Here is an 18,583-nt window from a genome sequence, read left to right on the forward strand (position 1 = left end):
AAGCGAACACTAGGATCGCGAATGTGTACATCGATGACCGAGAGCGCGACAACTTTTCAAAAAAAGCTACTTGTCTCACCAGACCACATCGCCCCAACCCCTTCCCCTGTAACATCTTATTATGCTACTTGTTTATCAATACTTCTTCTTCGAGTGTAAGAAGAGAACACACATTCGCGAAAAGCATATATAAAACCAACAAATCAAACACAACGTTCGTGATATCGGTGCACCAATATGAGGCTATCAGCGAAAACTTAGTGATTTTGCTTGCATTGCTGCAAACTGCAAGCTCCCCACATACCGATCACCGTAAGTCACGATTTTTCTTAAAACTCTTTTTTCTCGCGAACCGTCCCTCCATCGCTCGCTAGAGGCCTCCGCTCAACTGATGGTATTGGTGGTAATGCAGGTCCCCGAACCAGACCCCAGTCAAGTTTTTCAGTCCACAATTTCATAACACACCACAAGCCACCACTCAAATCAGCCAACCATCCGACAAACCATAGCTAGACAATCAGTTCCAGAGCAGCGTTCGTAAGGTGCAGATCGTGGTTGTAATTCTTTCGTTCCTTTCCCAATCGCAGAGTTGAAGTTGCGTTTCGCGCACGCGTGTGTGTTTCTTTGAGACGAATCAGCGAGTTGCGACGAGTAAGTGGAATCATCATCGTCACCTATTCGAGGTGAGGGTGGGAACACGCGTGGTTCCATAAGGTCTTCGATTGAATATTAATGCATCGGTCTACTACCACTGTGTCGTGCTGTTGCCCCGTCGCTTGGTTCCGCGCTCTTGGCCCACACTCACTTGGCTCTGCCACTTGGCGATGTCTGGTTTCGTATTGCGTAGTGTGCAGCGTTGAACAGAGTTACGATCTGTAAAACTTCCAGCGACTTCGTTGTACTCGTGGGTTCAGAACCAAGTGAAGGAAGTTGCAGCTTGATGTGAAGTCGATCGTGTAGGTACACACCAAGCAGACAGAGGGCAGTACATGAAGTTCAGTGTACAGAGTATATATATGAGAAAAGAAATATTTTGAAGTGATGTGCTATAGTGAAAATTCTTCTTCGACATTTGCTTAAATTCCGGTGCGCCGTCAAGCCAAGTGATAGAAACCGAAATGCAAAAATTGTGAAGCATCATAAAAACAAATCTGTAGAAAACGAAACTACAAGAGCCTCTTCTCTCGGAGGTTGTATTTTTTTTTCTTTCTTTCCACTCTCACTTTGATGATAGAGCTCCGGAGCCCAGCCTGCGCAAGGCGTTAATAATATCGTTAGGGTCGGTGAATTTGAAATAAAAATCAAGTTGTGCGTTTTTTTTGCTACACGTGCCTCGCGTCAACCTGATGATCTTGGGGGAGACAGATAATCTACGCTCGAAATCCACATCGCAACCGTCGTCGCTGGTCGAAGGGTAACAGTTGCAAGCAACTCGTAATTGGGGATTGCATATAATCCCTGAAAGCACTTTTTCCAGAGGATAAGCGCAAATTACGGATAAGCATAAGGTAAGATTTCTCAATCATTAAAGATTTTTCGTGGACACCAATTTAGATTCAGTATCTCCTATGTACAATGCACAATGTAAGCGATCTATTTCTGGTGTGTTTTGAAAACGCAGAAGCAGAAGAAAAAAAATCTTTTCACTTTCTTCTGTGATGCTATTGTTGCAACAGTGTAAATTACACTTCTCGAACCTAATGGTGAGGTATCAAATCTATGCAGCCTTACGTTTGGACTTAATCTACAGTTCAAACTAATTGCAATACAGAAGGGAAAATTTTTGTTGCCTCCTCCAACAGAAATGATTACAGGCTATTGAAAAATATCTCTTCATCAGGGAAGTCACCGCTTCCACTTACCTTCAGTGAAGTACAAATTAAAAATATCCATTTCCCATTTTTTTTTCTCAATTACATTGTTACAAAATGCGTACTTTTGGTGCACAAATCAATTATGCCTTTTCTAATTTCTCTTTCAACAATTTTTAATTCGGGCGAAAGAATCTTAGAACAGATTATTGTTTTGATCAAATCTAAAATCAACAGTACTCGGATTCTTGCTGTCTTTTAATAAGAACTTATCTGACTAATTGTCAGAAAGTTGATGCTTTGCAAATTAAGCTTCATCCTTTTGAGAGCGGTTGGTTTAATTTAATTTGCTTCATCCGAATTCAAGATTTGGGTAATTTTTTGTTTAATCTACACAGTGTTTCACTCAAATTCCGGGACTGCAATTATAATCTATAAGGAGTTTGTTCCACCTGACCAAAAAGTTACTGGGAAATACTATCTCAGAATATCATAAACTATAGGGGTGGGTTCTTCTAAAACAGGGATTCTCAAACTGTTTTGAGCAAGAGAACTTTTTTTCAGAATGAAGCAACCGACACGGAACGCATGCGGAACAAATTTTCATCTTCAGTTTTCCTCCGAAGAGCGTAGCTCTTACCGCTGAAAAACGCATGCAACATGCGGCTTGAAAGGCGTTGTACTTTGACACCACTTCTGACCCAGAAACAATGTTTGAATTCACATAAAATAATTGTTCGATCGGAAAAAGTTACCAGTAAGTCATTCGCAATTTTTCAGTCATCCTGCTAGCAACCAGATGGAAGCGGCAGCGGGCTTTCCAAATGACCTATCTCAAGGCCTAGTGTTTAGTTTAGTTTTCCAAATTGGTCTTTTTTAAGGCTAGAGGAGAATAAACTGAGCACGCCTCTATAACTCAAAACATCATCATCATAACACCAATAAATCCGAACGCGCTCCTAAATTCATAGAAGCTCGTATCCTGCAAAAATAATAAAAATCAATTCGCTTTAGATTACATCGAATAATGTTTTAGAATGAATCGTAATGTTTGAAATAACTCTGCAGTCAAGTTTATAGCCCTGAATAGGACCGATGGGTTTGTGTGGTTATATAAAGACAGTTGAAGATGGATGATTTATGATTCGTTCCTGATTGTCAATTCACGTAGCGCACTCAGTATGCATCGTAAATGCAACAGTGCGGCCCGAGGTAATCACATATTTGTTCCTTCACCACCGTTATCTATTTGATAACATATAAAATCAACAACTCGTACATGTGATTCAATCATACACCTCCATTTCTCACATTATACGAAGACACGAAGCGTCCTATTCAATATTTCTTTCTACTTTGCCTGTACCTGCCCGTGATAGATCTGTCCTGTGTTTACTTCGCGCATATTCTGAGAATGGATTCTGAAGGGAAAATTTTAGCACACCCCTTCACTACGACAGAAAAATAGAAACTGAGGTAAGAGCGAGTCACAAATTTCTGCATTACACGAGAATTAATCAAGTAAATGAAACCAAATTAGGTATATTTAGGTTTTAGGGTGCAATAAATGTTTCTATGATGTTTAGATTCTCCACCCCCCTCTCTAAGGAGGGAGGGGGGGGGGGCTGCCATACAAATACAACACGAATTTCTACATTACCCGAGAATTATCCAAGCAAATGAAACCAAATTAGGCACATGGAGGTTTTAGGGTGCAATGAATGTTTCTATGGTGGTTAGACATCCCACCTCCTTCTCTAAGGGAGGGCTGTCATACAAATGAAATACGAATTTCTGCATTACTCGAGAATTAATCAAGCAAACGAAACCAAATTTGGCATGTGAAGGTTTTAGGGTGCAATAAATGTTTTACGGTGGTTATATACTCCTCCCCCCTCTCTTAGGGACGGCTGCCATACAAATGAAACACAAATTTCTGCATTACTCGAGAACTAATCAAGCAAACGAAACCAAATTTGGCATGTGGAGGTTTCAGAATGCAATAAATGTTTCCATGGTGGTTTGACACTCCTCCCCCTCTGTTAGGGTAGGCTGTCATACAAATGAAAAACTAATTTCTGCATAACTAAAAAACTAATCAAGCAAATGGAGCCAAATTTGGCATGTGAAGATTTTAGGGGGCACGAAACGTTTCAATGGTGAATGAACACTCCCCCTCCTCTCTAAGGGGAGAAGATGGGAGGGGTCTGTCTTTGTTCTATCATATTTTCAGTATCAAACATTTATTACATATAACTGAGAAACATGTTATTAGCAAGTGGTTGAAAAATCTTGAACGAGAATTGTGTCTGAAAACAATCGTATATTATAATGATGAGTTTTGATAGAAATACTAGGAATTTTTATTAAAGGTAAATTCAACGGGGTCGATTAGAAGATCATGAACAGTTCTTCGATTGGTCTCATGAACTTGCGCTTAGTAAGAAAACGTGAATGTTTGAAGGTATTGATAACAAAAACAATTTTTGGGCTAGTGAACTTATAATCGTCTATGTCACCCGTGAATAGACTGTCACGATAAACTCTGCTGCATTACTATGAGGAAGCAAATTGCTTGTGGATTGCTCTCGCGAGAACAACACTGAATCAACATCTTGTTTCATTTATTGGTTGACATCAATCAACCATCTTCAATTGTATCTACAAAATAATCCATCGGTACTTTTAAGTACCGTCGAGGGGGGTGAAATTGGGTCCAAAATGGAGAAATTTACTTTTAGTAATATTTTGACAAATATTGCAAATATTTTTGAAAGCTGTGAGCCGTTTAATAGGAGACATATTTACACAACTTCCAATGCATAATACTTAACTGTAGTACAAATAGTTATTATTTAATAATACATCACTGTTTGATGTGTAAATGGCCATCAAATAATACCTCAGAAAAAAACCTCATGCCCAGCATTATACAGTACTACTAAAATTGTAAATATTGGATAGAATTATTCTTTAAAGTCTTGCCAGATGAGTCATTACTGATTTTGAACATCATTTTTCCATTCGAATTTCAATATTTTCGAAATAATCGCTTATTTACACTGAGTGGGGGTGAGAATGGGTCAAGCACAGAATTGAATTCCACGCCAATCCGATATAGTAATTGGCAGATTTTCATGAAAATTGGTAGTTATATTCGTCATCGCAAAATATTAGACCTGTATTTTTTTTTTCATCAGGGTGGCAAACTCCAGAGTGGCGCATAAGTCAGGCAACGCTCTCTAAAGGAAAAAAAATAACGATCGCTCTGCAACTATCGAGCGTGTTGGTTTCACTGCCGTCGTAGATGTAATGAATATATGTCAGAGATATTTTTGTGCAAATCTGTTGCGTGATTTATGTGCCACGCTGTATGTTACTAAGACTGTGCTTTGTTGTGTCGATAGTGTTTTGGCAAAAATGTTTTTCACCTATCTCATCTCATCTTAGTTTATTCTTCTTCGGTTCACGTATTTAAAAAAAAACCTAAATTAGCCAATTCAAGATTACGTTCCCCATTTATGCAGATTTAAGTTCAAATTGCAGATTCATTTTAACCTACATTTTAAAGATTTTATGTTTCGGACGCTAGACCTCACACTTGGAACTCCGCCTGCGAATGACGGATCTCTATAGTAGCATGTCCGAGAAGGGAACTGAAACTATTGGGAACCAGAGCAGAGGATCCAAGACCTCTAGATAGGATGGTTTTTTTTTCCAAAATATATATTTTATTAAGGCACATATGGCGTAAGCGTAAGCCTGACGGGGCCGGGAGTTCAATATTTTGATAATTTTTGTCTTACGGCTATGTTAGTAATATGTAACCGATTACTCGCGGTTGGCTCGAGGTTAGAATTAATTACAAAGATTCTCATAATTGGGATGTTGAAGTCTCCAGTGCTCTGTATGTGTGGCCGACACTGGATACTTCCTATTTGGGTGCAACTGACCATTAATCAGCGACGCCCCCTATTCTGTACCTCATATCAATCGTGGTGCATCTCTCTTGACTCGAGGAATCCAGGGTAGAATGGTCACTGGGCGGTACAATCTTCAGCTCGTGTAGAGTTGTCATGAGCGGTACAACCTTTGGCTCTTGTTGAATGATCAATGGACTGCACAACCTTCGACCTGTGTATCTGTAAAGAGTATGTGTATGTATTGTCGCGACTAAGTAAAAGTTTATCGATCGGATAGGAGGGATATGAAACAGGGACACAACGAAGAAAAAACATTAATAAAACGTTGACATCGGCGTTTCTGAGGAACATGTATAGATGAATCAGAAGATCAGGATCACGGCTACCTAAGATTACCCGGAGGGGGATATCCGATTGTCTGCCTAGTACCCTCAATGCTATGGAAAGCTGAGAGCGGGCAGCATGAAACCGGATACACGACCAGACAACATGCTCGATGTCGTGGTAGCCATCACCACAATCACAAAGATTGTTTGCTGCGAGCCCAATGCGATAGAGATGCGCGTTTAGGTTGTAGTGATTGGACATAAGCCGAGATATTACGCATACGAAATCACGACCTACGTTCAATCCCTTGAACCATGCATTCGTCGCTATGACTCAGGAATAACATTTTATTGTGTGGTTTTTATAGCTGTTTCTATGATGTTGTCTGGCATCAGTGTCGAAAAAATAACGATGCTTTCACCAATAAAAACCATTGCGGAAAATTGAAAAATTAAAATTTAACTTTCAGAGCACTAGCTCGAGTTTTCCGACGTTTTTCACTATACAGTGCGACAGCAGATGAAAATTTAATATTATGTGAGTAATCGATTAGAGTTTGGTTGATATTACTTGATGGCAAGTGTGCGAAAACGATTATTTTCTTCACCCTGTTTCGCAAAATTGAAAAATGCAAAATGAAAAAAAAAAAAAAAATAAGCGCCATTGTGGCAGCCATTTGTGGCTAGCTTCCACCTTCACCTTAATATTGCTATTGCGAATCGCTTCTCAGTGAGAGCATTCATTCATCGACCCTTGTCTGTGCCCCTGTTCATGCACTGATGAATTCATTCTTAATTTTCTATCATGCTTGTTCTCGCCGGCAATAATTTAGTAGTCGTACATTTCAATTGCGGTCGTGTCTTAGACACCACTCTTCTAATTTCTTTTACAAATGGTAAAAAAACCTTTAACACCAATTGTGTCTCATAATGGTTTTATATTATAATGATGTGTTTTAGTGGACATATCAGAGAATTTATATAAAAATGGTTAAGTAAAGGCCAATACTACCTGTTTAATAGGCATGGCTGTAGGATGCTTTTTCGATCACTTAACAGATAAAACAAATGCTTTTTTTTTTAATATTCATGATTTTATGTTTTGTTTATTTATATTTAAAGAAACAGACATAATTGGAAAAAAGTTATGCTAAATTATAAAAGTTACAAGCGTGTGAAGTGTGGAGGTTAAAAAAAACGTGCTCTGTCCTGACGCGATTCAGCCCTTCTGGTTATTCGATATAATAAAATCCAATGGATGTATAATCAGGAAAGTCACCGCTACCTCAGACAAGCTGAATCGTTTTTAGCCAAAAAGGTTACTGATCGAAAGTAAAAACATGTTTTTAGCACGTTTTTATGACGACTTTTTTTTTTAAATAGTAAAATTGAAAACTTTAATTTCTTTATTGGTTCATACGATAGAGATAGAGATCTATAAAGAATCTTCCATCAAATTTGGAATAAACCGGTTCAGTAGAACCTGAGATATCGTGTACGCCAGTTTAGCAAACGTAGTTTAAAGAAGAATGTGTCAATAGTTTGGAGTCAAGAACGTACTACCTTAGATTTTGATTAACGATTTTTTTTTAATTAAAAAAGTCAATTATTTTTGTAAGCCTTAACAACAGTTGATATTTTATAAATGTTGCGATTTTTTGGTTAATCAATTCGATTGTCATGATCTCCACTGATCTCCACTGGAGCTTCCTGAACGTAGTTCCCACGAAGTGCTCGTACGACGTTCAGAGACCTACTATTCAATAATTTATCATTATTAAGCATAGCCTCTCAATGTCTGATTTAGTTCCTTAATTTGCAATGGTGTTCGGGTTTTTTTTTAAATACACAATGAAACCACGCTTCTCTGTTTCTTTGTTTTTCAGTTAAGAAATCTAGACTTCTTCGTTTGGCTCTCAACTCGTTTAGTATACTTTGAGTGATCGATATGAAAACATACACCTTCTATTTGACCAAAATTACCGGTCATCACTCGGTCAGGCCGGCAACCTTTCAACCTTCTCAATTTTTCATTGAAACTAAATAAATTTCCCCGTCAAACCTAATCACCATCTAGATAAGTATATTTTCCAAAGAGTTATTACTAATTGGACGTTGACCAAATTTTGCCTGTCTCATTCTTTTCGTCAGTTCCCATCCATTGGCTCAGTATTTCTAGTACATGAAATATTTAATCCATTTGCTTCACACTGCAAAAAATCAGCTCTAACATCTAGTTTCTCTTGCATTGAATATAGATATTTGAGAAAATAATATATATCAACTCATCAATTTGGTATTTGTGTTTAACGATCCTAAATCGAGAAATGAAATTAGCCAAATAAAAATTCAGCTGAAAAAAGGAAAATGTTTCCTAATGGTCCATGCGATGCACTATCGCGTGAAGCAGTAGGAATTAATTTATTAAAATCTACGGTCATTAAGAAAAAGGTTAATTGAGTGCTTGAAGTGCTTCCTCCGAAAGGTCTAATTTGGAAATATATTCAAAAAGTGGAAGATAGACATTAAATGAACTCCATTTCCCCATATATTCACAATGGCTTCAAGGTTTTTCCCACATGGACCAGCGTTTGATCTTTTCAAGCGCAGCTCTCGAACGTCATTGATGCAAACTGATGAAGCTCGAGTGCAGCTCTACAGCATTAGTGGCTCACTAAAAAAAAGTAATACCTGCCCTTTTACAGCAGAGAACCAGTAGTGGAGGATGGCATTGATGCACATTACAAACTGGAATTTCTACGTTATCATCATCAGCATCTTCATTATCTTCATCACCACCACCACCTGAAAGCGCACATATCTCGTCTCAGTATGCAGATGCGTACCCGCGAACAAATAGTTTGCATACACCCAAATACCAGTTTTTTTTCCACAAATACAGACACCATGGCAGATAGAGTGAACACATTTCTGCTGCCGCTCGTTTGCAGCATGAATTAGAAATTTTCACAGTCGACAGCATCACTATCTGGGCAGTGCAGTGCTACAGTTTGTGCAGTTCCTCATCTGCTCAGTTTAGCCCGGCGCTTTTGCTGCATGCTTCCGGAAAAACTTGCTGAATGTTTGAAATTTTTCCTCCCATGTTTTTTCCATCTTCTTCACCTTCCAGTAGCAGTGGTTTGGTGCATCCATGGAGCTATTTGTAGAAAAGACAAGCATGTTACGATACTAATTGTTCGTATTTTCTCTGTTTCTCTTCGTTTTCCTCTCGTCATTTAGGTAAGCACACGGCAAACTGCATCGAATTCAATCCGGTGACGTGCGTTGAAGGAGCAGCTGAGCTCGGAGAGATTTCAATAATAAAGCGAGAAACCCTCCGACCGATGGTTTGGACGCGTTTTATAGGTTTGTATTGTGCACTACCCTGTTTTCCACTGAAATCGTCCAGAATGTAGAGTAAATTTGTGATGATGTAGTTACACAGATTAAGAAAAACTGAAATTCTATACATCTAAAATATATGGCCATCATATTTGCTCTAAATATATGCAAATCCAGATTGACGTTCTTCAGCTCTCTTCTCTTGAAATTTAAAACAGACGACAGATTATGAATGTCAATAATTGTTCCATTCTACAACATGTATCCATTCTAGTGAAAACCTTGCAAGTTTCCTCGTTGCTCTTTCGATTCTGTTTTTGGACGCTATCGAAGCGGTGTCAAAATGATTCTCCAATCTCTCTGAAACTGTTTTGTTATATCTCAATGTGCGTTTTAATATAGCTTAGTTAAAAATACCTTAATACACTAGGATACACTCATATTCCGAACAGACTCAAATTCCGAACACTTCATTTTTAAATGTAAAATTACTAAATTTTTATGTTCTACACAATTGAATAGTGAAAACACAGACATTATTTAAGGTGTAGGCTTCATTTTGACATCATTTACAGGTATCGATACAGCCTATAATTCATAATATTAGACATTTGCAAAAAAGTGACAGTCAAAACCAATGATAAAATGTTTGCGTTAGCAAGTTCCGTAAAGAACAAGCATCGTTCATTTTTCAGTTTTTGTAGTTGTTTCAAATATTTTGTTTGTTGTTTTCATGTTAAGTGCTAGAGAATGTATGAACTTACAATAAATGGGTGAAAAAAATGATATTTTATGCAGAAATCTTCATGAAAATAAACATTGAAGTAGTGTTCGGAATATGAATCAAGTTCCTACGCATGATTCAATTTCCGAACACTTCATATTAAAATGTAAAATTACTAAATTTTTATGGTATAAATAATTAAATAATCAAAACACAGACATTCTTTAAGGTATAGGCTTCATTTTGACATCATTTACATGTATCGATACAGCCTATAATTCACAATATTAGACATTTGCAAAAAATTGACAGTCAAAACCAATGATAGAATGTTTGCGTTAGCAAGTTCCGTAAAGAACAAGCATCGTTCATTTTTCAGTTTTTGTAGTTGTTTCAAATATTTTGTTTGTTGTTTTCATGTTAAGTGCTAGAGAATGTATGAACCTACAATAAATGGGTGAAAAAAATGATATTTTATGCAGAAATCTTCATTAAAATGAACATTGAAGTAGTGTTCGGAATATGAATCAAGTTTCTTCGCATGATTCAAATTCCGAACACTTCATTTTCAAATGTAATGTTACTGAAACTTAATGTTATTATTAATTGAATAATCAAAACCCTCAAATTCATTGGTTTGTAGCCTTCATTTTAACGTCATTTAAATGTATCGAAACAGCCTATAATTTATAATATTTAAAATTTGCAAAAAAATGACACTCAAAACCAACGATAAAATGTTTGCGTTAGCAAATTCTGTAAAAAAAACAAGCATCGTTAATTTTTCAGTTTTTGTAGTTTTTTCAACTATTTTGTTTGTTGTTTTCATGTTAAGTGCTAGAATCTACAATCAATGGATCAAATAAAATTATATTTTATGCAGAAATCTTCATGAAAATTAGTGTTCGGAATATGAATCAAGATTCTACGCATGATTCAAATTGCGAACACTTCATTTTTAAATGCGAATTTACTGAATTTTAATGTTATAAATAATTTAATATTCAAAACCCTGACATTCTTTGGGTTATAGATATCGTTTTAACATCATTTACAGGAATCGATACCGATATAACGCGCTTGGTCCCGAAACCATGTAAACTATAGAAAAAAATCAATAATTACAAAAGCAAAATCAAGCTTTTCTGCAAGCATAAAATTTTTTCAAAAAAGACAAGCTAATTGACTCTAAATTGATATGTCGATCATATGAATCGGTCCAATAGTTTAATAGTTATGATTTTTTTTTAAATTGTATTTTCGCTGTTCGGAATTTGAGACAAAAGTGTTCGGAATATGAGACAAAAGTGATTATACATATTTTTAGTTTTTCACCATGAATATGTATTTGTAAATCAATATTCTTGTAGTCAAATGGAAAAGAAGGCTCTATTGTATCCAAAAATCAAATTAATTTCGCGAGAGACTACCATTTTGAGTAATGAGGCACTGTTTAATGGTCATCAAAGCTCAAGTGTTCGGAGTATGAGACGAAACGGTACAAAAGATCATGTTCATAATCATAAGTGGTCCATTAAGAATCTAATTCATCAGTTATTATATAGCCCACAAACTATTTTTTCCAACGCATTTGTTGACGCTTAGAAAATTCTTATTTATCGATCCTTCTAGAGCGAACGAGGCAAAATCACTGACTGAAGTCGTTTCTTCCAATAAATGATGTACACAGATGTAGAGTTGTTTGATAACTTTGGGTTTTTATAGAATGATATGCCAATAGACAGAGGAAACAGTAAAATTAAAAATAATTCATAATATTCAAGCTAGTGCCATTTCAGTTCATTGGATTGTTTTGAGATTCATAGCATGCATTGAATATAACTTCAAAATACACTCTCGTCTAAAAATGCAATATCGAACACACAGGCCCCTGTTGAAACTCCCTAGTTTCAACACTTCGACATCCACGTCCTCTTCTTCAGTGAAGTATGCGAATCCTATCCTAATGTGATTCGCTCAACACTCGGTCCTCAATTGTTCCTGGCTTCTGTGGAACGTCTGTTGGGAGGATGCACACTTCGGTGAAGGCGCGTTTGAACAGCCTTTTTGTGGGGCGAACTAGAACTACTCTTATGTGACCGTCGCTCCCTGGAAAGTTTGTACTATGCGTCCTAAGTTCCACTGTAGAGGTGGAAGGTTTTCTTGTTTCACTAATACCAAAACGCCTTCGGTTCGCCATTTCGGTCGTTGATGGAGTTGACTCACGAAATCTCGGGAGCACCGACGCCAAAAAACTTGGACGGAGAGTCTTAGCTCCTGGAATATATTCAGTCGATTACCTTTTAAATTTGTTATATCTGGTTCAGGAATAGAGAACATTGGCTCTTCTATGATGAAATGACCAGGCAATGCATTTGGATCTTCTGCATTGTCAGACAACTGCGTTTTTTTTATCCCATTTATTTATTTCAGGCTCATTAGCATTTTAGCTGTAACAGAGCCGAATTTTAATCGTGTACATGTCACATGGTTATCATATCTATAATTATAGCACATTACATTACACAGTTGCCATTCGCCAGTATTCCTTCTATACCATTGCATATGGTACATTTACACAGTAGCCATTTAGGCGTAAGAGTATTCTGTATTGTATTTTTCTTCCATTATCCAGTTAGACCACCGGACAGCGGAGAAAGTTGATTGATCATTGTTGAGCTATTTATAGAACAGCAGCCCGATGTGTCTTGCAGAGCAGAGCAGTTGTATGGATGAATCGATCTAATTTCGACCGTGGATCGATCTCCATCGCTGATGATTGTTGCGTGGACGTAGCTATTCTGTAACAACACAAAGATGGTCAATGAGGGTCCTGAGTTTTGAACTCACGATCGATCGCTTACTAAGCGAACGCGCAACCAATGTGGCTACGGAGACCCCCAGACAACTGCGTTAGTGGCCTGGAGTTTAGTATACTCTCAATTTGAGTCACGGTTGTTATCATTTTGTCAAGTCGAAGTGTTTTATTTCCCAAAATTCGACGGAAATGAAATTTAAAAGCTTTGATACCTGCTTCCCACATGTCTCCGAAGTGAGGGATACGTGCTGGAGTAAAATTAAAATTAATTCCTTGTTTTAAACAAAAACTTCTCAGTTTTAAATTAATGGAGAAATTGTAAATGAAGTCCTTTGAGCTCTCGATTTGATCCTACAAAGTTGGTTTAGGCAAGCCTGTGATGATAAATCATACACGATTCCCAGGTGGATGGCCTTCGAGACGATACAAATAAAATTCACAACGTAAGTTTTGACCGAAATACCTCGACCTACGAGTGGACGAACGAGGAAAGGTCCACAATAATCTAGTCCACAGTTGGAAAATGTGCGCGCTGGAGTGATCCTCACTTCAGGGAGCAGAGCCATGATTTGATTACTCATCCGAGGATTACAACAAAAACACTGGATGCATTCACGAACTATTTTTTGTGTTATCTTTCTTCTACGCAATGGTCAGAACCGTTGTTGAATGGTTGATAATAATAATGTAGGACCAGAATGCAACGTTTGAAGATGGATTAAGCAATCAATAATGTTATTTTGAGGTTTGAAGGCAAAAGGATCGGACATCTTGTATCTAAAGCTGCGGACAAATCACCATTTGATTCGAAGTAAACCAAAATCATCCAAATACACATTCAAACCATTCATGGGTGATTTGAAATTCATTTCAGGCTGCGTGCAGTCTTCAGCTTTAATTTTATTTATTAATTCAAAATGAAGAACATTGTTTTTTTTTCTAAAATATATATTTTTATCAAGGCTCATATGGCGTTAGCCTGACGGGGCCGGGACTTCAATATTTTGACAGTTTTTCTTATTATCTGTGTTAGTAATTTGTAACCGATTACTCGCGGTTGGCTCGAGGTTAGTATTACAAGTGTTCTCGTAATTGGGACATTGCTGTCTCTAATGCTCTGTACGTGTGCCCGACACGGGATACTTTCTATTGGGATGCAGCTGACCATTAATCAGCAACGCCCCCTAGTCTGTACCGCATATCTAGCGTGGTGCGTATGTCTCGACTCGAGGAATCCAGGAAAAAATGGTCACTAGCCGGCACAATCATCAGCTCGTGTAGAGTTGTCATGAGCGGTACAACCTTTGGCTCTTGTTGAATGATCAGTGGACTGCACAACCTTCGGCCCGTGTATCTGTAAAGAGTGTGTGTATGTATTGCCGCGACTAAATAAAAGTTTATAGATCGGATAGGAGGGATATGATTCAGGGACACAACGAAGGAAACAAGAACATTGTTGTTCAACTCGATTTGATAGCGTCAGTGTAGTGTTCAACTCATTTGGTGTTAACGGGCTAGCAGTTTTTGAATGCTTCTTCGAAGTATTGTAGAAAGTCACCATAAACTCCTACAAGCATTCGATGTGCTTTAGTTGCATTTTTTTTCCAATGAAAACAGAAAAGGAAATTCGCGCTAATTGTGCTTTGCAATTTGAACTTGTTGTGCAAAAGTCAATGACTTGCAAACAATATGTAGTTAAAAGATGTTTAGTAAAAATCAGCTGTCGCCGTCGACTATTTATAACAACTTAAGGTGAAGGTGGAAGCGAGCCACAAATGGATGTCACAATGGCGATCATTTCTTTCATCTTTCTCCCTCACCCCTCGCCCGAAAATCAATAATTTTGCGAATCGGTGTGAAGAAAATGATCGTTTTCGCACACTTCCCATCAAGTAATATCAACCAAACTCTAATCGATTATTCACAAGATATTACATTTTCATCTGCTGTCGCATTGTATAGTGAAAAACGTCGGAAAACTCTAGCTAGTGCTCTGAAAGTTAAATTTTCATTATTCAATTTTCGGCAATGGTTTTGTTTGCATTGGTGAAAACATCGTTGTTTTCTCGACACTGATGCCAGACAACATCATCGAAACAGCTATAAAAACCACCCAATAAAATGTTATTCCTGAGTCATAGCGTTTCCTGTCATGAAAATCAATAGAATAAAAATGTGTTGATGTCAATACAATTATTATGTTTATGTTTAATGGGTCTATAATGTCAGTTTTAGCAACTCTAACATTGGTTGAGCAAATTTTATTGCAGAGCTCGGAACACTGCCACGGCTGCCTATGCTTTCTAAAACAGTAAACGGAAAAGTATTACATTCAATCAAAATGCCTCGGCCAACGAAGAGAAAGGTGAAGGTTTTTTTTATGAAATAATAATGAAAACAAATACAAATAAATTCTTAATAGTCAATATGATCCATTTAGTGCTCCCGTGGCCGTGTTCGGGTTCGATTCACGTTCTGGTAGGTCTCCTTTTTTCGTCAAAGAAATTTCCTCCGACTTGCACTATGCTCACGCGTATTCTAAAGCTTGCACACTCAAAATGCATTCAAGGCGTGTTATTTGGCACAGAAATCTCAACTAAGTACTAATAAAAATGACGCAAGTAATATTACGTTGAGACGGAAGTTCCTCTAGGAACGTTAGTGCCATTTAAGAAGAAGAAGAAGAAGAAGAAGAAGAAGAAGAAGAAGAAGAAGAAGAATATGACCCCTTTTGGTCTCAATATTCAACTGACAACGCTTTGGCATAAGCTCCACGGGGTTGCAGAGGTGTTAGGGGTCCAACTCGTCCCAAGCCTTCTTCAACACAGCAAAACAGTTTTGTTTGTTTGTAACGCCAGTTTTGTCCACCTTGTTGTTCAAAATATCTCAAAAATTCTCAATAGGATTCAAGTCGGGACTGGCCACCCCATTGGTTTGATCCGGGTCGATCGGAAGAAAACTGTTGTTTTCTTCGCAGTATGCTTCGAGTTCTTATCTTTTTTTCTTTATTAAAGAGATTTTCAGCCAAAGGCTGGTTCATCTCTAGAAGAGTTCTTATCTTGCTGGAAGGAGTAGTCTCATTTTCAGCCAGGTTTTCGCACAAAATATCAATTTAACCGTTGGCAGTCATAATACCGTTGACCTGCGCTAAGTTTCCCACCCCAGCCCACGAGAAACAACCTTACACCATGTTACTTCCACCACCGTGATCCGAGTCGGTTGTAGATGCCGGTCCTGGAAAACCGCGTCGCTTTACCGCCACACTTGGAGTCGCCATTTCTTTGTTAAACAACTTGAACTTGGACTCGTTCGATCAAATAATGCGCTTCCAGAACTCCAGCGGCTTCTGGACATGGTCTATTACAAACTGATGTCGTTTTTCTAGTTGCTGTTGCTGATCATCGGTCGCTTTTTCACGTAGTAGTTTTTCAGGCCTCGTTCCACCAAGCGTCTTCGAATGGTGCGATTGGAAACGTCCAGATTCAACTTTTCTTCAATCGCCTTAATGGTCGGTCGTGGGTTTTTCTTTACATCCAGGATGATTAGTGTGTCCGTTCTTGCATCGGTTTTACGGTTCGGTCCTCTTCCCGATCAATCGGTCATGCTGTCGAAAATCTGATGCTTCTGAATGACCAACTGGACCGCACCAAGGCTTACCCCTTTCTTCTCAGTTACCTACTAGTTACCTACTTTTACGTAATATTGACTAGAATACCGAAAAATTTGAAAACTTTTGAAAGCTTTTCATACTGAAAAACTTTGATTTCAAATGGGGGTGGATTTTGTTGTGCCCATCACTGTAGCAAATTGAAACTCCTTCACATTTTCATTACTTTTGAAAATATAGCAACGCTACGCTCCTTGCTCCTTGTTATTAAACTATCCACACAATATATGATTGAATAGCAGTGATTATACAAGACAAATGTGATCATTTCAATAATGCTTAACAGAATTTTAAAACGAAAAACTTTATAATAAAAAGAAGTCGTAAATAGTAAATTCGGGTACACTTTATAAATCGCAATTGATCGGTGTGGGTCAAATGCCCATCAGAGCTTCATTCACGTTTCTGATATGTGCTCGCGGACCTTTGTGCGTAGAAACCACGATGATTCGTTGAGATACTTGCAACTGGCAAATAGCGATTCAGTTTCGAGCAGGCGCAAAGAGAAGTAATGCAGCGATAATTTTTGCTGCTGCACTGATCGATTCAAAAGTTTCGTCTGCGGAGAGGTCAGTGCAGAACTGCATTTTTTCAACACTGCCGGTGAAATTCCTTCCGGACCTGGAGCATTCGAGAATTTAAGCTTTGGATTGCTTTAGCTACATTCTACTCAGATAGTTCAAACATTTAAACGCTTAATACATCACGAAGAGCATCCTGGATAGCTAATCTAACTTGTTCAGGTTGAACTGTATAACCGTTGAAAGCGCGTTTGAACTGTCAGAAGAAAGCTCGTCAAGATGCATTGATGTCGGAAGTAGGATTGGACGATCTTGGATCGATATTCAGAAGATCGATCTTTCCCACTGTGATTTCCGATTTTTTGGAACGATTCGTACTCCAAAAAATCGCGAAAATCAATCTTTTCTTTTCGATCATTCCGATTTTTTTTTTGATCGTAGAAAATATTTTGTAAATTTGTTTTTCACTGAACATTGATTTTAATCTCTCCAGTAACTGCCTGACAAATTTCATAAACATTAGATCCCTTCCAAGGTTTTCAAATTAGTGGTCATAAATTTAGGAGAAGCAATTTTGTAAGTGCATTACTACACAAGTGGTCAAAAGTTATATTTATACCATCACATTGACTGACAGTGAAAGTTGTGACGAAATTGGATGGTGACATCAGTTCCAGCTAAATTCTGTTCTAGAACTGGTACTGCCAAACGTATGGCACGGTTGGATTATAGCAGTTGTTGAATTTGTAATGGTAATTTTCAATCATTTATTTAATTAAATAATTCCATGACGGTATAATATGAATGCCCTGGAAAATATAAATTTTTGGGGGTTTCAAGCTGTTTTTGTGTCCTTTATGCTGAGAATCAAAATGAAATGCCTTGGATGTTTGAATAAAAATGGTTTATTCCTCGTTTGAAGAAAAGACAACGCTTATACAATGCTATGCTATATATGCTAGAGCCAATATGAGCGAGTGAAACAGCAGACACATTGAAATGAAAGCATATGAAAGTTTTACGTATAGTTTGCCAAACACACGGCCCAGACAGAGAACGATATCTATTCTCGTTTATGATCTTCTTCTTTCTCTTAGAAAACATTTTCCAACTTCATCTTATGATGAGGTGTTATCACGCTTTTATACAACAGCACTAGTAGCTATATCGATAGCGTGGTCGTGTGAAACAGCTTTGCATTCCAGTCGGCCTTGGTTCGATTCCCATTGACGTCATATGGGTTTTTTATTTGGCACAGTCCCAAATGAAATGAAAAGAGAGAGAAGGAAGAGATGTCTGTTCCCATACATACAAACATTTATTAAGCTTTTAAAACAGCTCATTAGGCGTCGTGCACAAAATTACGTAAGGCGAGAAGTGGGGAGGGAGGGGGGTCGAGGTTGCGTTACTTACTGTGTATTAAGGTAATATTATATTATCAGGCACGTAGC

The 18,583-nt window shown here is 37.8% G+C and overlaps 1 protein-coding gene across 6 annotated transcripts in view; it reads left to right on the top strand.

Annotated features, from left to right (window-relative positions):
• The first annotated feature begins 500 nt into the window (after nt 1-500).
• Nucleotides 501-18,583, top strand: part of LOC129768073 (zinc finger CCCH domain-containing protein 13-like) — a 176,573-nt gene continuing 158,490 nt past the window's right edge. Inside the window, exon 1 of one of the 6 annotated variants that reach the window (XM_055769483.1) lies at nt 501-651. The gene's annotated coding sequence lies outside the window, so the exon portion shown is untranslated. Of the gene's footprint in view, nt 684-770; nt 957-1,002; nt 1,191-1,261; nt 1,280-18,583 lie in introns of those variants that run through there. The other 5 variants (XM_055769487.1, XM_055769484.1, XM_055769488.1 and 2 more) reach the window with 5 other exon arrangements.

This window comes from Toxorhynchites rutilus, chromosome 2 (assembly GCF_029784135.1).
Source record: "Toxorhynchites rutilus septentrionalis strain SRP chromosome 2, ASM2978413v1, whole genome shotgun sequence".
Lineage (NCBI taxonomy): Eukaryota > Metazoa > Arthropoda > Insecta > Diptera > Culicidae > Toxorhynchites > Toxorhynchites rutilus.